Source organism: Lutra lutra, chromosome 1, assembly GCF_902655055.1.
Source record: "Lutra lutra chromosome 1, mLutLut1.2, whole genome shotgun sequence".
Taxonomy (NCBI): Eukaryota; Metazoa; Chordata; class Mammalia; order Carnivora; family Mustelidae; genus Lutra; species Lutra lutra.
In genome coordinates, this window is record NC_062278.1 from 184,446,698 (window position 1) to 184,464,930 (window position 18,233).

The window sequence follows — 18,233 nt, forward strand, 5'->3', positions numbered from 1 at the left end:
ATAGATATGTACAGCAGATACATATAAGAATTATAGTATGTATTATTTATATAGTAGTTTGGTTAGAGTTGTAGAGCTTGATGGAGATAGAATTCAGTTCTGGGTCTCTGGAACCTTAAAACAACAACAACAAAAAACCCCAAATTGTTCCACAAACTGTAATGGTAGTTGTTTTTTTCTTTTTCTTTTTCTTTTTAGTTTTTAATTTATTTTATTTTTATTATTTTTTAAAAGATTTTATTTATTTATTTGACAGAGAGAGAGAGAGAGAGAGATCACAAGTAGGCAGAGAGGCAGGCAGAGAGAGAGGAAAGGAAGCAGGCTCCCCACTGAGCAGAGAGCCCAATGTGGGGCTCTATCCCAGGACCCTGAGATCATGACCTGAGCTAAAGGCGGAGGCTTAACCCACTGAGCCACCCAGGTGCCCCAGTTTTTAGTATTCTTTTTTTTTTTTAAAGTGGGCTTCACACCTAGCATGGGGCCCAAACTCACAACCTGTGAGATGAGGACCTGAGCCGAGATCAAGAGTTGAATGCCTAACCAACTGAGCCACTCAGGGGCCCCATGGTTTTTTATTCTCACCTGTGCCTGGCAACTTCCATGTTTTAGGATATCAAGCAAGACAGCACTAATGAGTATACCCTTAGAGCACTGTTTGCCCAGCCTGTGTCTTAGGTGGGAACCTGTAGCTTCTTCAAGCATAAATGAAAAGAAAAGCTCCACGAACTCTCCCTTTAGCCCTCCCTCCTCCCTGCTGTTTCTTGGGGTGACTTGCCTTCTCCTCCCCACCTCCAAGCCTCTGAATTTGACATTCTGGTTTTGTGAAATGCCTTTTCCACCGCATCTTCCAGTTCCTTCTAAAACACACTCAAGATAATTCCTCTGGAATGCCCTTACTTGTCTAGATACCTACTCTGTTTTTCTGTGTTCAGCTGTACTGCTTCTCTGCGCTTCAGAATCCTTCTAGACTCACAGGCATGGCATGACTTCAGCAGTCATTTGGCACAGGACTTGTAGGTTTGTTCTTTCTCTCCTTTCTCTGTCTCTTTCCTTTCTCCTTTCCTGCCTTTCCCTTCCCTTCCTTTCCCTTTCCTTTCCTTCTTTCCCCTTCCCTTTTCCTTTCCTTTCCTTTTTCATGGGTGCTGTTAAAAGATTTGCTGCTATCTTTGAAAAATGATGAAATTTCACAAAACAGTAACCTAGATCACTGCCTTCCTTCATACAGTTGAAAGCTCGTGAAGCCTGGACTTCTGTTCCGCTCTGGCAACACTTGGATTGTGGCAGGCACTGGCTGCCCTCTTTAAGATGAAAAATTTTTGCAATTTGCATCCTTGTGCCTTGCCCCCTATTCCTTACACTTGGTCCGTTTTGTTCACTTGCGTTGTCTGCCTGGTCGTTGTGCGGGGACCTCAGCTTTCCCTGTGTGAAGCAGGAAGCTCAGGGTCAGGGAGGCTGAGTATTTTCTACAAGACCCTCCAGCGAGCTTTTGTCAGAAGGGTGTCGAGCACAAGGTAGGCACTCAAAATGTTTCTCTTACTGTATTGGCTGGAAAAATACAGAGTGCTCATGAGCGCCCACTTTGTGGAGTCAAAGCCCTGCTACTGTGTGATCTTGGCCAAGTTACTAAGACTCTGCCTGCGTTTTCTTACCTGCTTATTAAGCTTATAACATTGTCTACCAGGAACTTTGCTGTAAGAAGTAAATGAAAGAACTGTGGTAAAATACTTAAAACCATATCCAGCACATAGTGGGTTTTCAGTCCCTAGCAATTACATTTTTGTAGGCTGCTGAAGAATGAATTCTTTTCGATTGTTGATTCATTTGTTGATCTGGTGGATCTGTCTGGAGTGCCTGCCATGAGCCAGGCATTTTTCTCAAGTTTTGGAGTAGAGTGAGAGAATAAAACAGAGAAGTCTCCTTATCTTATGGGGCTTAGATTCAAGTGGGGAAGACCAGTGAATAAATGAGAAAAAAGTTTATAGATTACGACCAAAGCTCTGGAGAAAGCAAATAGGATGATTTCACTGAGAGTAACCAGGGATCTAGCCTAAGTAGGTAGGCACTTCTTGAAGTGGCCTTTGCCCCTAAGAACCAATGAAGAGAAAGAGCCATTTGTGTAAGGAGTGAGCTCAGGGCATTTCAGGTAGCGGGAGAAGCTTGTGCTCCAGCCCTGGGACAGAAGAATACAGCTTGCTTGAAATGGAAGGGAGGCCACTGTAACTTGTAGTTGGGGATTGGGTTGGTGGCTGGAAGTGGCAGAGAAGTAGAAAGTGACCAATTTGCAGGGCCTTTTAGGCCACAGAGAGAAGTTTGGTTTTTATCCTCAAGATGGTAAACAGTCTCGGCCCGTTTCTTTTTTGCTTGTACACACAAATGTTTGAGAAACACTCAGGTGCCGATACATTTGGGCAGATGGCCACAGTAGTTGGAGCTGTCCTTTGTGGAGAGAAATGGAAGCCTTCCGTGGGCACCCAAGGGGTGCTGTCAGCCACCGAGGGGGGGGCAGCTCACCAGGGTCGGGCGCTGGTGCCAGGGTGAGAATTCTTCTGTGCATGTGCAAAGCCTTCTGCCTGTAGCGCATCTTCAGCCTTGATGGCAGATCGACAAAGAATGGTATGTGATAAAAATCTTTTTGATCAGGAATTTTTAAAGGAGAAGCAAATAGTTTAGCTTATTTGGAATAAGTATTCTTTATCGAAAACCCTGAACAAAGCTAAGTGGTGGAAGGGGCTTGGGGAACATGAGTTACTGCCCTGACCTTGTCCATCAAATAGCTGGAATCCTGAGATATTCAATAGCTTTCCTGGGTCCACACAGCTGGTGACGAGATCAGGTCCAGCATTCAGGCTTTTCCACTGGGACCACCTGCCCGTGACATGGTATGTTCCCTCTTGGGGGAAATATCTCCCTGAGTCTTGCTCCTTAAGTAACTCCTAGACATTTTTAGAAATATTTTGGAGGAGAAATGAGGTTCATGATTGCTTAAAAAGAATTTTAAGATAGTATTATTTAAATTTTCATATATTTTCATCCTCTGGAAAAGATACTTACTAGGAAATGGTATACTTATCCACATAATATTTGAGTTAAAAACACCTTCTTGTGACCTGAGCACTCTGTAATGGGACCTGGTATTTTTTTAATGCTAAAGTAAGTAAAAGGGGCGCCTGGGTGGCTCAGTGGGTTAAAGCCTCTGCCTTCAGCTCGGGTCATGATCCCAGGGTCCTGGGATCGAGCCCTGCATCCATCCGGCTCTCTGCTCAGCGGGGAGCCTGCTTCTTCCTCTCTCTTTCTGCCTGCCTCTCTGCCTACTTGTGATCTCTGTCTGTCAAATAAATAAATAAAATCGTAAAAAAAAAGGTAAGTAAAATACTTTGCACAAGATCTGCAGTAAACAACAATCTTTTGGTGTATATGTTGAAGTCATTGGTAAACGCATCTTTCAAAACAGTATTTCCGGTTCATATTTGACAGCATCACATTTGATATATTGATATACCCTCATTTTAAAGGTGTTTTCCCCTACCTCTAGATTCTATGTCTGCTTTGCTGTTTTCAAGTTTAAGGAAGTGGTGGTTTTAGAAGCTACATCTTAGTTATGTGTAAAAAATATTTTTGTATTGCAGTGTCCCAGGACCTTTTGCTGACAATTCCAGTTTCCAAAAAAAAAATTTGGGCGATGGTGAGGGCTTCGATCCCTTCTCTGATTTGCTGTCAACCATGAACGGGTGGATGTGATGCTTGCTGGCCAAAAGGGTAAGTGCATGTTTATGAGTATTTGTCTGAAAATTCACAAGACAGAAACGTGGCTGCAGGGGTCACACACAGTGCAGGAAACCCACAGAAGTCCTAAGTTCATCAGAACAATGGCACACTGAGGGTGTGAGATTCTCATCTTGAAAGAAGAAAGCAGCTCTGCTGTTGTTTTCTGCTGTAACCCTCTCGGATAACTCCTGGAATGATCTGAGGATTTGTGAGAGGCACCACAGGACACGGGAGAACTTTTTTTTTTGTTTGTTTATGTGCATTTTTTTTAATTTATATGATCCACACGCATAACTGAAAGAATAATTGTTTTTTTGGTCTTATAATCATTCAGCAAACAATGAATCACCATGGACTACAAGTATAATGATCTCATCTTGAGTTTCAGAGGGAATTTAGGTCTGATTTGTTCACTAAGAAGGTCTCATCCCCAGCTTTCCCCATGAAGAGGGTTCTTTTTTTTTTTTTTTTTTTTTTTAAAGATTTTATTTATTCATTTGACAGAGAGAGATCACAAGCAGGCAGAGAGGCAGGTAGAGAGAGAGGAGGAAGCAGGCTCCCCGCTGAGCAGAGAGCCCGATGCGGGGCTCGATCCTAGGACCCTGAGATCATGACCTGAGCCAAAGGCAGCGGCTTAACCCACTGAGCCACCCAGGCGCCCCCATGAAGAGGGTTCTTGAGAAAACTGCTGTGGGCTCTCAAAGATTTTCAGAAAGACTTATGAGCATTTTTCTCAGTCATTGTTCACCTCAGCAAGTTACTCATTGTAATCGTTAGGGGAGGGCAGGAGGGACGTGATGATCTTTCTCTCTCACAAGTGTTTTCTGTATTTGATAGCATCTGCCACGTTCTTCGGCAATGGCGTCTCTCTCACAGCAACGAGCAAGCAATTGTGACTTGCCTTTGTCAGAGAAAGTAATTGGTCGAGGCCAGGTGTTCCAGATAAAAAGTCTGACATCATTCAGTGGTGGCTTTGTCGTAGGACGAGGTCACCTTTGAGGGGAGCCATTTCATTTCAGGTTTTGCATTCAGTGGCACTTAATGTTGAGAGAACCATTGGCATAAACTCCATGTCCTTTGTCTTAGTATGATTGCATTCGAAACAGATTCCTTTTATGGAGGGAAGGGTAGTGAGGGAGGAAGAACATTATGTTGGAATTGGGAGGTCCAATAGTTACCTGACATGGGGCAGGTTAGTCTCTGTTGTGATTTCCTACATTTACAACGAAGCAGATGGGTTAGAGTACCCTGTTTGTCAGTGCTGACAAGGCCCTAGAAATTGTCAGTTTAAATGCCCACATTTAATAGATGGAGCAGCCGAAGCCCACAGAGTCTAACTGAGATGTCTAAGTGCTTGGCCTGGTTGGAACTGGAGCCTACTTCTTTTGTCCTTAAGGATCTTTTTTCTAGTTTTTCTGTTAATAGAGGTTGAGACATCCAGCCTGTGCAGCTGCGTAAAAGTTCTCTGATAAGTGTCTTCTTAAGAAATTGTTATGCATTTAGTTATTGGGACAGATTCGAAAAGATTTTATTTTATCTATTTTTTAAAGTGGGCTGTACTCTGGGTTCCAGTGTACGGATTGACTCAGGACCATGAGATCAAGACCTGAGCTAAGATCAAGTTGAGCCATGTACCCCAAAGATTTTTATAGTTAGAGACCAATTTGACCTTCCCATGTCATAAGTTAAAAAAAAAAAAAAAAAGGAGCCCTAGTGAAGCACTTAAAACCGTTAGTATTGACTAGTTGATCCACAAAGAACCTGTGAGCTCTAAAATTCACTTCTGCTTGGGCTGTTTTGTTATTCCATTCTTCTGAAGCTTCAGATAGAGGAAACATGAAGTCTTCTATCTTCCTGACATTATTCCTTCTTGGCAAGAAATAAGGCAAATAGTACATAGTAACACAGGAGGCAAGGATGTCCACACCAAAATGAAATGGTTAACAGAGTCATGGAATTTAGAGCTGATAAAGATCCTCCCTCATATTCCTTGGATGCTGTTGGGAAGTACTTTGACTTCTCACCTGTGAAGTTGCTTCGAGAGTTTTCCACTGCTACATAGCTATGATAGACTTCTGCGGATGGTCTGTTGGTCAGTGAGCAGGTAGCAAGCATTATGAAACGTTATATCTTTGCAGATCCGGGTTGAGTTGAGACAAAAGCCAGGGCCTGCCTCAGATACACAGGAGAATTAATAGAAGTGGTTGGAATTCTGAAATTACTGAAATAGTAACAAACTCAGACATGAGATTACCTGTCATCTCTGTCTCCAGTATTGAGAAAGCCTGACTCAATCTCATGGTCATAAAATTGATGTATGAAGTTTAACAAAACCACATGAATGGATTTATTAAAGACAGGGTTCATTTTATTCATTAATTTTGTTGGGTGAGGCTATTTGAGAAATCAGACTCAAGAACTATAATGAAAATGATCTCTCTTTTGAATTGATAAGATGGTCTTGTCCAATACCAGGTTTTTATATTAAGGAAGTGTTTTGTATTTATCAGATGGTAGTAAACGTCCCTTCACTATATTTTTCATAGGAATTGGAAGTCCCTGAGCTCTGATGAGCTGGAGCATGTGTTCTGATTTTCAACCCTCTTCTTCCTCAAAGTACACCTCCAAGGTTTGCCCAGAGGACTAATTCTCTTCCTCTGTGATGCAATAACCCGACTTCCTGTGTATTGTGTATCTGGCATTTAGTTAGTCCTTTCATTGTCAAAAGTATATTCACAGCCCTGTGGCTTTTAGAACCTTACAGTTTTTCAAGTAACCAAAAGAAGCGCCCATTGATGGTTACCACTGATAACTTGAAGTCTTCGGGCTTGGAATAAACTCTAATTCTGTGTGCAGTGTTTCATGCTGAGTGTCCTCATGGTAGACAGAGTCACAGTCATGGGGGCCAGGCAACCAGAACAGTACATTGCTGCCCTCACATGCAAGGCAAGTGAACTCATATGAGGAAAGGTTTGCACAAATAGATCATTGTGGCAAATTCTTAAAGCCAGAAAATGGGTAATATATTCAATTTATGTTGGTGATAACCATGCCTGCTTAGTAAATTACTTTAGGTGCAAGATAACAGAGGAAGGACAGGCTGAGCGCTTGAGATCTCTCTTTGGGACGGTTCTTTAATGCCACCATTCACCAGCAGGGAATCAGAGTTGGCTCCTGTTTCCCTGGCGTGAAGCTGAAGTTGGTATGGATACCTATCTGATGCACATCACGAGGCTCCCGGAGTAGAGAGCGGTTAAGTCTGCTGCATATTTAATAGGCAGTTAGCCACAGTGTTATTAATAAATGTGATAATAACAGTCTGGATTTGCATATAGAGTTTTCCTGAGCAGAGTGGAGTAGGGATGGCGCATTGCTGGCTTGTTATTCAGTCTCTGTCTTGGCATTGCCCACTCCCTATCAGTAAGCTGTCTTCTGCTGGAGGATCCGGTGTAAGAATGCAGCACCATGTGACATTGTTTTGTCATCGATTGTTTTTCCTTCTTGACCCACAGTTCCTTGTTTGATCTCTGTCATAATGAAATTGCTAGCTTTTAACCTTCTTGGATAAGGGAAAACCATAGGAAATATTTCTTCCCACTTCTTATGACTTGAGAATGGGCTACGTTTGGCTGGGAGTTCCTCGCTTTTGTATAAAATTTGAGTGCGTTTTTGTTTTTTTTTTTTGTTTTTGTTTTTTTTGGTCATGGGTTTTGGGGTGCGGTAGTGGTGGTGCAGCTTCCAGGAAGAGGTGGGGGCAGGTAGCAGGTGTTTTGGGACTGGAAAGCTGTCTGATGGGCTCCCCTCCTGAGCTGTCTTGTGCTGGAACCTGTCAGTGGGCAGAGCCACTTTGTTGTGCTTCAACTTCCAGGCCCTGAAATTTTGAGTTTGGAAAAGTAATTTTAACAATTTAATAAACTACATAATATGTTTTATAAGCTGGAGCGAATGATCTTAAGTATTTTGGTCTCTTTCATAACACGATGAACCTAATATTGGTAAAAATACAGATCTTCACTCACGCCATAAAGAGAGGCTAGATTTAATAAGCGGTTATGAGTGCTGACAGCTGCCTATCAGATTGTATAACTGGGCTCCAGCATGCGAAGACAGTGTCAACTTACATTTTATCTCCCAAGTATTTTCGAGGCGTTTATTTTGCCTTTCTCTCCAGTCCCTAACCTAATAGAAGTAACGTAATTGGCTGAATATTTTCCACACAGCTAATTGGCCAGGGGCCAAGGTGGAAACCATTGTCTGGCTTGATGAAGATCAGAAATTAACATGACATTTATGTGGCGGTAATGGAATATATTAGTAATCTAGTCATTCAGGATGGTGAGAGTGAGAGTGTCCATCCTTTTCCTGCCCATAAGCAGCCCAAAGAGTTCTGAGGATGATGAAGGAAACTCCACTGCCCGCCTCCCTCCCCAGCCCCCATGTACTGCACAGAAGTGGCCAGCCAACACCTAGGTCACGTTTACTTTCTAATTCTTCAGACAACTGTGAGACAAAGTAATGAATTATTCCGTTTGTCAATTAGAAAATAAAACCCACTACTATTGTAAGATTAAATTCCAATTAGAAGGTTGCCTTTAATTCAGAAGCTATAACATTGTTTTAATGAATTCTGTTGGAGATGACAGTTTATGTGAGATAAATTTATATGGTGTAGGTAGATATAAATTCATTGGATAATGTTAAACATGTTACTTCATATATATTAGCTGTGAAATTTATTTCTTCTCTAGTTATATCCCCAAGGAGGTAGAGTCAGAGGGAAAAACATATCTTCAAAGAAAGAGCCCTTTCTGTCCTTTCAGATACTTGCTCGAAAACAGCCTTTTCTCACTTTTATTAAAAAAAAAATCTGTTAAATTTCTGCATTAACTGAATTTATGATTCTTGGTATATGCTATTTATAAAATTGAATATAGGTTTTATGATATAGGAAATTAGTCTAGGAATGAGAATATGATCCAATTTTGTAATAAAGGTAATCTGCATTTATATTGCAGATATGTTCCATTCCCCTCTAAGCCCCTTATGGGATTATACACACATTTTTTCTGGACATACAGATTCACTGTCGAGTAAACTTTTAATGTAGCGGGTAGGCTTTTGTTCCCATGACATTTACACAAAGCCTCACATCCCTTGCCTAAATCAAGGGTGGCGAACATTTCTGACATACTTCAGATCTTACATCTTCCCCACTCCTGCCCATTCCTGCGTCCTTGACAGACATCACTAATTGATCACAGTCTGTCTTCTGCTGAGTGCTGATGCGACCTCAGAATTACTCCGCTTAAGTTCCTGTAGGCAAGTGTACACATTCACCATAGACACGAGTACAAACACAGTAATGTCAGGCAAGTGACTTTTGACCCGTCTTTGTAGTTTTTCTTTGTATACCCAATACTTACCTGGATACCTGGCATCCAGTGTTTAAGCAGTGTATGTTTGTTCTCTTAATGAGAGACTCTCACACACACAAGTTTAGCAGTTATCCGGTTATGTAACCGTTGGGTTTTTAACATGCGTCTGCCATAATTGTATGATGTGAAGTAGTTTATTTTCCACCTTTCATCTGGTTTTGGTGTTACGTATGTGAAGCATTATAGTTTTGTAGGTTTTTTTATTTTTATTTTTTATTTTTATTTATTTATTTATTTTTATTTATTTATTTGACAGAGAGATCACGAGTAGGCAGAGAGGCAGGCAGAGAGAGAGGAGGAAGCAGGCTCCCTGCCGAGCAGAGAGCCCGATGCGGGGCTCGATCCCAGGACTCTGAGATCATGACCTGAGCCGAAGGCAGCGGCTCAACCCACTGAGCCACCCAGGCGCCCCCCCCCTTTTTTTTTTATTTGTAGGTTTTTTTAATTAAAAAAAAATTTTTTTTAATTCTAAAGCTTTGGAAAAGATAAAAAAGAGACCATTTTTACCCTCTTATTACCTGTGCATCAACTGAGGCTAAAACCTAGCAAGGAAGTGGTGGGGTGAGAATGAAACCCAGACTCTCACTCTCCAAGTGTAGTTGCTTTCTCAAAGGGAGGGGCACCCACATGTACCAGGTGCTGACCCGTGCAGGGCAAGTTCCTTGCAATTTCCTTTTGCATATTAATCTTGGTTTTTATCAATACACTGAAGCAAGCTGTACCAGGGAGGAACCCATTCAACTATTATATTTCAAATGATATCTTCCGTGATGTAAAATTCTAGGAACTTAAGTTACATTGCGTGTTGTTTTTGAAAATAATCTGTTTTCTGTTAACTTGGTTCAAGCAATGCACAGAGACTAAGAGAAGGAAATTTCCACTTAGTCTGGGTGCAGGCTGCTGAGGTACCCTGTTGAGAATTGCCATCATTTTAATTCCTTCTTAAAGAAAAATGAGCAATTAGTGCATTGAAACACCATTTAGTTAATTTACATTTTAATTTCACTTCAACATTTTGTTTGACTATTTGTGTTGTGTTGGTCATGGAACCAGAGTTCTGGAAAGTGATGGTAGGTGAACACATGAATTGTTAACCTCCAGGCGCATGTCTATAGGATGATACAGTTGGCCTTACTCAAGAATGACAAAATCAGTGGGACCCTTTGTGGTCTATTCTGATGGTGGCGCTTGGATTTGCTGTACATGCTGTTCCCCGCAGCTCCATCGGGTTGACTGGAATAGGGTCGTGTGATGAAATCTTTCTCATCCCTCTTTGTGTTCTGTGAGATTTAGTGATGTTTGTCACAAACAATTATAGCACCCATTCATGAGGCGTTACGTTTTCCTACAGTAGCTTGGATATCACATTAGTTATCTTTTTAAAAATTCTAACAGTGTCTCTATGTCCTGGATATTATTATTTTGGTTTTATTGTTTGTTCATTTTGAGAATTTTATTTATTTATTTGAGAGTGAGGGAGAGAGAGCACTGAAAAGTGGAGGAGGGGGCAGGGGAGGGGAGAGAGAGAATGTCGGGCAGACTCTGAGCAGCATGCAGAGCCCCATGTGGGGCTCGATCCCAGGGCCCTGCCATCATGACCTAAGTCCAAACTTAACTTCCTGAGCCATCCAGGTGCCCCCTGGTTGAATTGTTGGGAAGAGGGAAGCCCAGTGGCTTGGTCACCTGCTCAGGATCACGTAGCAAGTTTTATAAAGAGGGTTTACCTTAAGTTGGGCCAGTTTCAAAGCTTGTGTCTTCTCCACGAGGGCATGCTGCCTCCTCCCCTTCTGTGGTTCGTGAAGACCCTTTTAGTTCATTTAGGCAGGGAAGATTTTGTAGCTTATAGTTAGTTGTCTTTATGGAAGAAATTGGAATCCAACTCATTTGAAACTGCAGCTTAATATACAAACAGGATTTTTATAGAACTGGTGATATAAAAGGAAATAACTTCTTCCAAAATTTTTTTTTTTTCAAAAATATTCCTTACCTACTGGCCTTTTCCTCCATCTAAAATCTCCCGGAACCCTGCTGGTGGGCTTGGTGTCGTGTGCTTCCTTCGGTTCTCTTCCTCAGGTAAAGATGCTCCTGGTAGTGGCCGCTCTTGGAGTCCCTCACAGTTGAGCAGATGACTTTTTTGTCCCTCTGTACAGTATGAGCCGACCACACTGAGCTAGCAGGCCGGCTGCTCCAGAGAATGGGTGCGGGAGGGGAGAACCTTGGCCGCTGGAATTTTGTGCCCGGCTCTAGCTTGGGAAAGGTCAAGTGCTGCCTCTTTGTCAGGTTATTTAGGCCCCTTGTCTGTGGCCTCCAGGGACAACTGCCCTTCCGGGGTGGATGTTCAGGCTAGATGGCTAGCAGGCCGGTTTCAGCGATGCTCTGTGGAATTGTGTTTTTTGTTTTTTTTTTAAATGACGTGTTTTCAGTTATTATTGAGGGCGTTTTCCTCTCCATATTTTTTTAAAGATTTGCCTAATAGGTGGTATAAGGGTGAAATGGCCTTTCACATGTGATTTCCTTTACAAATCTCCAGGAAGGAACAAATGGAGCAGAATCTGGATATTTTGGAATCCGGTTGGTCGGTATATGGGGCTCATTATGCTATTTTCCCCACTTCTTTATGAATTTGACTACTTTTGTAATAAAACAAATTGTATGTGGGTGGGGGGTGAGGGGTATGTCTAGCTCATTGTCTAGTCTAGTGGTTAATAAACCAGTCACTGGTTTATCACTGCATCTCTGCTCCCCTGTGTCCCGCCCCACCTTTGCCAGTTCTCAACTGCTGGTGTAATTTAATTGCTGTGGAGTCTTAGGGCAAGAAGATGCTAACCTAGTTGGCTAAGGGTTGAAGCAATTTTCTGGACAATATAGATAAAACGACTTTACCTGATATACAAGCTTTCTGTGACCTATAAAGAATGATAGTCGTTTAGTAGCTGTTGGAAGTGAGCTTATGTGGCATGCCAGGGGCTATGATACACCTGTTACAGATCTTCTCTCTCATTCTCCCTTGGGTAGTGTTTGGAGGCGAGTTGACGGGACTTGAACTGAGGACCCATTGACTTCATTCCCTTCTTCCCCCAAGTGCTTGGGGCCATGTTTTTCAAAGGGCGATCTCAAAGGGCTGTCTGGGAAACCTGTTAAATACAGGTCTCCACAGCCTGCTGTGGGTGAGGGAAAGCATGGTGTCTGAAGTTAGAGCAGAGAGGCTCAGGTCCTGGTCCCAGGTCTCACTAATAGTGTGACCATGGCCAAGTCCTGCATCCTCCTCAAGGCTGTCAAAAGGGGGCAATGGTAGGATTTACCTTTTTGGCTGCGAAGTCCTTAATTACAATGCCTAGCATCTTGTAAGCACAAGAAATCGGTTACTTGCAACTGTATTTTAACCTTTTCTTGAGACATTTGCAAATATACAGATGTCCCCGGGAATGGTTAAGATGCAGCAATTAATGCTCCAGGTGGCACTCTTCGGTGGATATAATTTAAACCTTATACACTCTAAATGTGTGTGTGGTTTTTGGGTAGTTATTAAAAACATTTTAAAAATCAGTATTAGAATTTGTTACATAGATGTTTGAAAAAGAAGTCTGTCACCAAAGTGTATGAGAGTTGACAAGTGTAAATATGCAGTTAGACAGTTTCAAAAAACGTGTATTATTTACTGATCAATGTAGTGTCTCCTTTGGAGCCATGACACTCAGCTTTTCCTGTCAATCTCTCCACGCTGGTATAATCAGGCCATGGATATGCATATTAAAGTACAAGAAAGTTATTGTGTATGGGTGGTTGGCAGCCTTTTAATTGTTACTAATGTTGCAGCTTTAAAAGGTATCAGGATCATTTACTCTTTAGGACGGTTAATAGTCCTCAGAATCGCATGAGAAATGAGGCAGCAGGGCGCGTAGCCCACACGGTGCCGACCGGTGGGTATCTGTCTTCTAGTCCATGCCGCAGGTCTGAACGGAAGCTGTGATCTGATCTTGGTACTGAATACATGGAGATTCCTTATGCTTTCTGTCTTACTCTTGGCTTTTTTGGTTTTTGGGTTTTTTTGTTTGTTATTGTTTTTGTTTTTTTTGTGGGGGGCGGGAAGTAGGGTGGGCAGCTTTTATAACTCAAAAGAATGCTCATGTATGTGTGTGGTGGCAAAAGCCTCAGAGAACTTCTTCGTCCATATCAGGGATCAGCAAACTTTTTCCGAGCCAGATAGTCTGTATTTCAGCCTCCGCACTCCAGGCTCTGTCACAGCGACTGTAGTGTGAAAGCAGCCACAGCCGGACCTTGCACGAATGGGCATGGCTGTGTTTCCAATAAAATTTATTGACAGAACAGTGAAATTTGAATTTCATATAATTTCCGCTTGACACCAAGTCGTCATATTAATTTTTTCCCAACCCTGAAAGAACATCAACACTATTCTTAGCTCAAGGGCAACAGGTTCAGTTTGACCTCCGGGGCCTGTGGTTTGCTGAGCCCTAGACTAAAGAAGCAAACGCAGGAAGCCATGCCAAGGATTCCCTTCTTTGTTCTCGTTTGATGCTTCAGCTGGATCATTTGCTCTTCAGCTTCTGATGAAGTAATAATGTCTTCTGTTTAAATCTCATCTTGAGACAAACTGTCCTGTGTGATTGGATTATTCATTGATTTAGAGGGAGATGTAGTGGCAGGGTGGGGGGACCCCTCTCCCTTCCTGTATTTCAAACAAGAGAACTATAAGTGAGGCTAGGGGTACAAGAGTGAAAGAGAAAACAAGTCAAAGAAGAAAAGGAGACTTCGAAAATGGCTTGAGGTCTGTATTCTCCTCAATACAAGCATTTTCTGAAGAGTTTTGTATATATCACCAGCAAAATTTGAGATGAGTTTGCTAGGAGACACAGATGAACATTTTTGAAGACCTAAGAGGTATTATTTTAATATGTATTCTATATTCAAAATGCAGCAAAATACTACCACACATCGGGTCTGGTATCTCAGCTGATAGTCCTTCAGGGAAACATTTAATAAAATTGAGGCATCTAAAGAAAAATACAAAAATCATTGTACAAGTGATTCTTGGGGACAGCAAAACTCTGAGAGGTGGTATTGAATGATAAGAATAGGAAATTTTCTTTGAAGTGTCCCTGACTTTGTTGTGAGGGAAGTGGAGACCAGGAGACATATAATGTATGTCGTGTGATTTTCTGTAAAGAAATCTCTGGAGGGTAAGAATGGCTTAAAAAAAAAAAAAAAGTGTGGGCATTCTGGGAAGAAGATGTCTTCAATTAGAGTTTCTTCTTTTTATTGAAGATTTTAGTCTTTTGTCAACAGGTGAGGGAAGTCAAAGCAGGGGTAAACATAGGCAAGAGTGAATTCGGGCAGTGGGGCATTTTAATAAAATGGAGGCAAAGTTTTAACACAGCATTGAGTAAGGAAAAAATGTATGACCAAGGAGGAGAAATGAAAAGGATGTTTTTCAAGAAAGGTACAGGAGACTAATCTAGAGGAGTGTTTCACTATCAACTATCATGATAAAATTGGCTGGGATGGAAAGGGAAAATAGTTTCTGATTTTCGGCACACCATAATTTGTGAACCAAGGTATTGTTCTGCATCTGGGGAATAACATCGAGAGAAAAGATGAACCCCCAAGAAACAAATATGTTTTCATAGAAATGTCCATTGTAATAAAAAATTGTAGGAAGTGACAGAGAGAACAAAGCAAAGGTAGAATTAGGTTGAAAGCCTTGCAAAGGGATATTTTATTTTTTTTTTTATTAAATGAAAAATAAACGTATTCCATGATCCAGAGCCAAGATGTAGAACCTTTAATGTGTAATAAACAGCTAAATGTGGTGATTAAGAACACAGGATGTTGGCCAGACTACTTGGGTTTGAATCCTGGCTCTGCCGCTCACCTAACACTAGAATCTTTGGTAAGTTACGACGCTGTTCTGTACCTCAGTTTCCTTGCCTTTAAAATGTGAGTAATAGTAGCACCTAACTCATCAGTGATTGTAGGATTAAATTAATTAATACACAAAGAGCATTATGAAAGGGTTGGCATGTAGTAAAATTTCAGCAGATGATTCAGGGATCTATGAGCTCTAAACTCTGCCCTAAATAAAAAAATGTGCTTTTGGATTATTACAGCCCATTTGCTGTTCTCTTTCTGCCGTGTCCCAGGATATGAATTTTATGTATTTGTGTGTATGTACCTATGTGTCACATACCTTCAAAGACTCCTAGGTATTTAGCGTTCGAAGGCGTACTAAAGCTCACTGCCGCGCCTGTGGTTCTTGTGCCTAAATCTTTGAGGCTTCGTTGCTGCTACATAAACACGCAGACCATCTGCGTCACTCTGGGATGTTGAACTTAGCATCTTTCAGGAAGTTCATTTTATCTCTGACCAAACCTTAGGGCTGGACAGTTCTTTCTTAAATTGGACTAAAATCTACCACCCATGGTCTTGCCGCTTACTTGTTTGGCTTGATTCCTTGAGCTTCTACAAAACCCATCTGTTCTACATGACCGCCCATCAGTTATTTCCACATCGGCCATGGGTCCTTCTCGAGCCTTCTCCGGGCTAAAGATCCTTTGGTCCTTCAGGTGTTCCTTCTGTTGCGTTTGAGGTGTCCTGTAACCGTCTTGCTGGTTCCTCACAGCACCCGAAGCGACAGAGGCCTGTTTTTTTCTATGTATCTACATTTCTATCTAATTCACTTGAAGGTGCCTCTTTTTGACAAAACTGTCTTCATCACATGAGAAGGAAACATTCTGACTTTTCTTAGCCCTCTTCTTAAATTCCAAATTCGGGAAGCCAGCCCGTAAAGAAAACTGTTGCCGGAGAGTCCCACACCTTCCCTTGAAGTCGGAGCACAGGAGCAGGCTTCCCTTTGCGCCAAGCCGGGTAGCTGTGGAGAAGTGATCATTGCAGCCGTGGTTCTAGAACCTGCTGTCGCAGCTTCCTGGGTGACTCCCATGCGTCAGATCCTCAGCTCAGTCCCCAAGGGGATGGATCCCTCAGTCCTCACAAGGGGGAGTCTCTTATGGTTTTTATTCCTGCTTTCAGGTGACGGAAGCAGTGCTAGGGTAAAGTGGGAGACTCCGGTGAGAAAAGCCCAAGAGGAGGACTTTTTGGTAAACGTGACTAGGGTGATTCATCTGTATCTCCTCAATCCATTTAATGCTTCTGTTCTACCCAAGACACTGTGGAGGTTTTGGTCTCTTTAGCCTTACCTCTTGTTTGAACGCACAGAAATGAAGCAAGCAACATAAAAATTACCTCCCTTTTTGGGATAGCCCGCTTTTATCCCATGGAAAGAATTGATTGATTATTTTTTAAAGATCCTGCTCTTCGGGCTGTGTTGGGGCCCCCCACATCCCCAAACAGTCATTGGGGATGCTGCACTTGATTTTCTCGCAGCTTTCCCCAAGTGACACCCCCACCCCCTGCCCCGCTTCCAGCAAGACTCCCAGTGAGGAAGCCAACCACAATGCTCCCGGCAGTAGAAAGATTTCAGTATACATTCCCGAGCATGGGTACGTTGGGGGATGGCTGGGTGCCTTCTATGAGACTTAACACATTTCCCGAACATGGAGCCTCACCATGGCGACAGCCATGTCACATGACACATTGGTGACACGCAAGGTGCTGCCACAACTCATCCCAGGTTGCACGTCTGTGATTCATTGTTTCCACTGACACAGTGACTGCAACTCGCAGTTGGAAGGTTCTCTGGTGTTCAGTGCCATTAACGCACACTGACTCCCATGGCACATGGAGGGCTCAGGGAGGGGAAGCATAAATAAATAAGTATGCACTGTAAACATTGCCTTCATTAGCTTTACAGAGAGATACGTGCTCATCAGTCAACCTCCTTGCCACTTGCATTCTTCTTTTTGTAGGCATATTTTGTTGGTAACACCTTGGAAGCTCAGAGGTTTTTATTTTTAATCATAGTTATACCCATTTCCACTTGGCAAACTTCAGAAGAGAGTTCACGGTGGCCCCTTTTTAGTATTTATTTATATTCTTCTCATGTAGCAGATTTATTGATGAAGGCACGATTCTGGGAATATTTTTTTTTTCTCATTGTGAAATTTATGGAATACTTTACATAAATCAGTTGGTGGCAGTGTGGGGTCCATTGCACATGTGGAGGGGCCTGAAGGTTGTACGATCCCGGAGGACTTTCCGAGAGGTCCAAGATGAGTGGTATTTTAACATATTTTAATTTCTGAGCGATTCAGTGAGTGATTAAAAAAAAAAGGAGATGTGGAATCTGGAAGACATTAAAGAGATGTCAAGGACAGACGGATTTTGATTTGTAGCCTAATGAAATGTTTTGCCAACTTTTAAAGATTTTTTTGAGAGTAGAACTTTAATCATTTGCTTGTGTTTCTGGCATGGTAAGGTTATTCCTGTTTCTGTTACATGATGAATCCAAAGTGAAAATGGGATAATTTTTAATTAGCAAAATTATAAAACCATTTGCAGCCAAATGTTTCTTGTCTTGTATAAACTGTGAGGTTTCACATTTTACTTTAATCGTTTTAGGAAATTTCATTCTGAAGATCTATTTCAGTTGGTATTTTATGTATGGATACAAATCCTCAGTATTAGAAATTACCTTGTAATATTCTTTTCCCAATGTCACTTGAATAATCTGACAGGATTTTGGTCATGTTTATTGCTTGTGTCTATTTTGGAGGTGTCATGGTTACCTGAGTTGGATGTAGCACTAATATGCAAATCAGCGTTATGTATGCAAGGCTGAATGTTACCAGAGAAATTGTGTTAGGGAGTTAGAAATGTGTCTTTAATTTTATGTGTGTGGTGGTGTATGCTTACAGAATCGCTTTTGCTGAGGTGACCTATGTAGTTATTTGAATCAAAGTGTTATAGTTATACTTTGTACTATAAATACGTGAATGGAGAGTTATTTTAAAATAAATTTTATTAAGGAAATGAGGATCATGAGCCAAGTCATGGCAGCCTACACACAGTTCCCAGACTTTTCATTTTATGGTGCTTCGATCAGCTGCTTAGCTGGAGATT

The 18,233-nt window shown here is 41.8% G+C and overlaps 1 protein-coding gene across 3 annotated transcripts in view; it reads left to right on the plus strand.

Annotated features, from left to right (window-relative positions):
* The window catches only part of FOXP1 (forkhead box P1), a 586,984-nt gene that overhangs the window by 83,686 nt on the left and 485,065 nt on the right, over positions 1 to 18,233 (plus strand). For all 3 annotated transcript variants that reach the window (XM_047746914.1, XM_047746908.1, XM_047746900.1), the window contains one exon: positions 3,627 to 3,756. The gene's annotated coding sequence lies outside the window, so the exon portion shown is untranslated. The remainder of the gene's footprint in view (positions 1 to 3,626; positions 3,757 to 18,233) is intronic.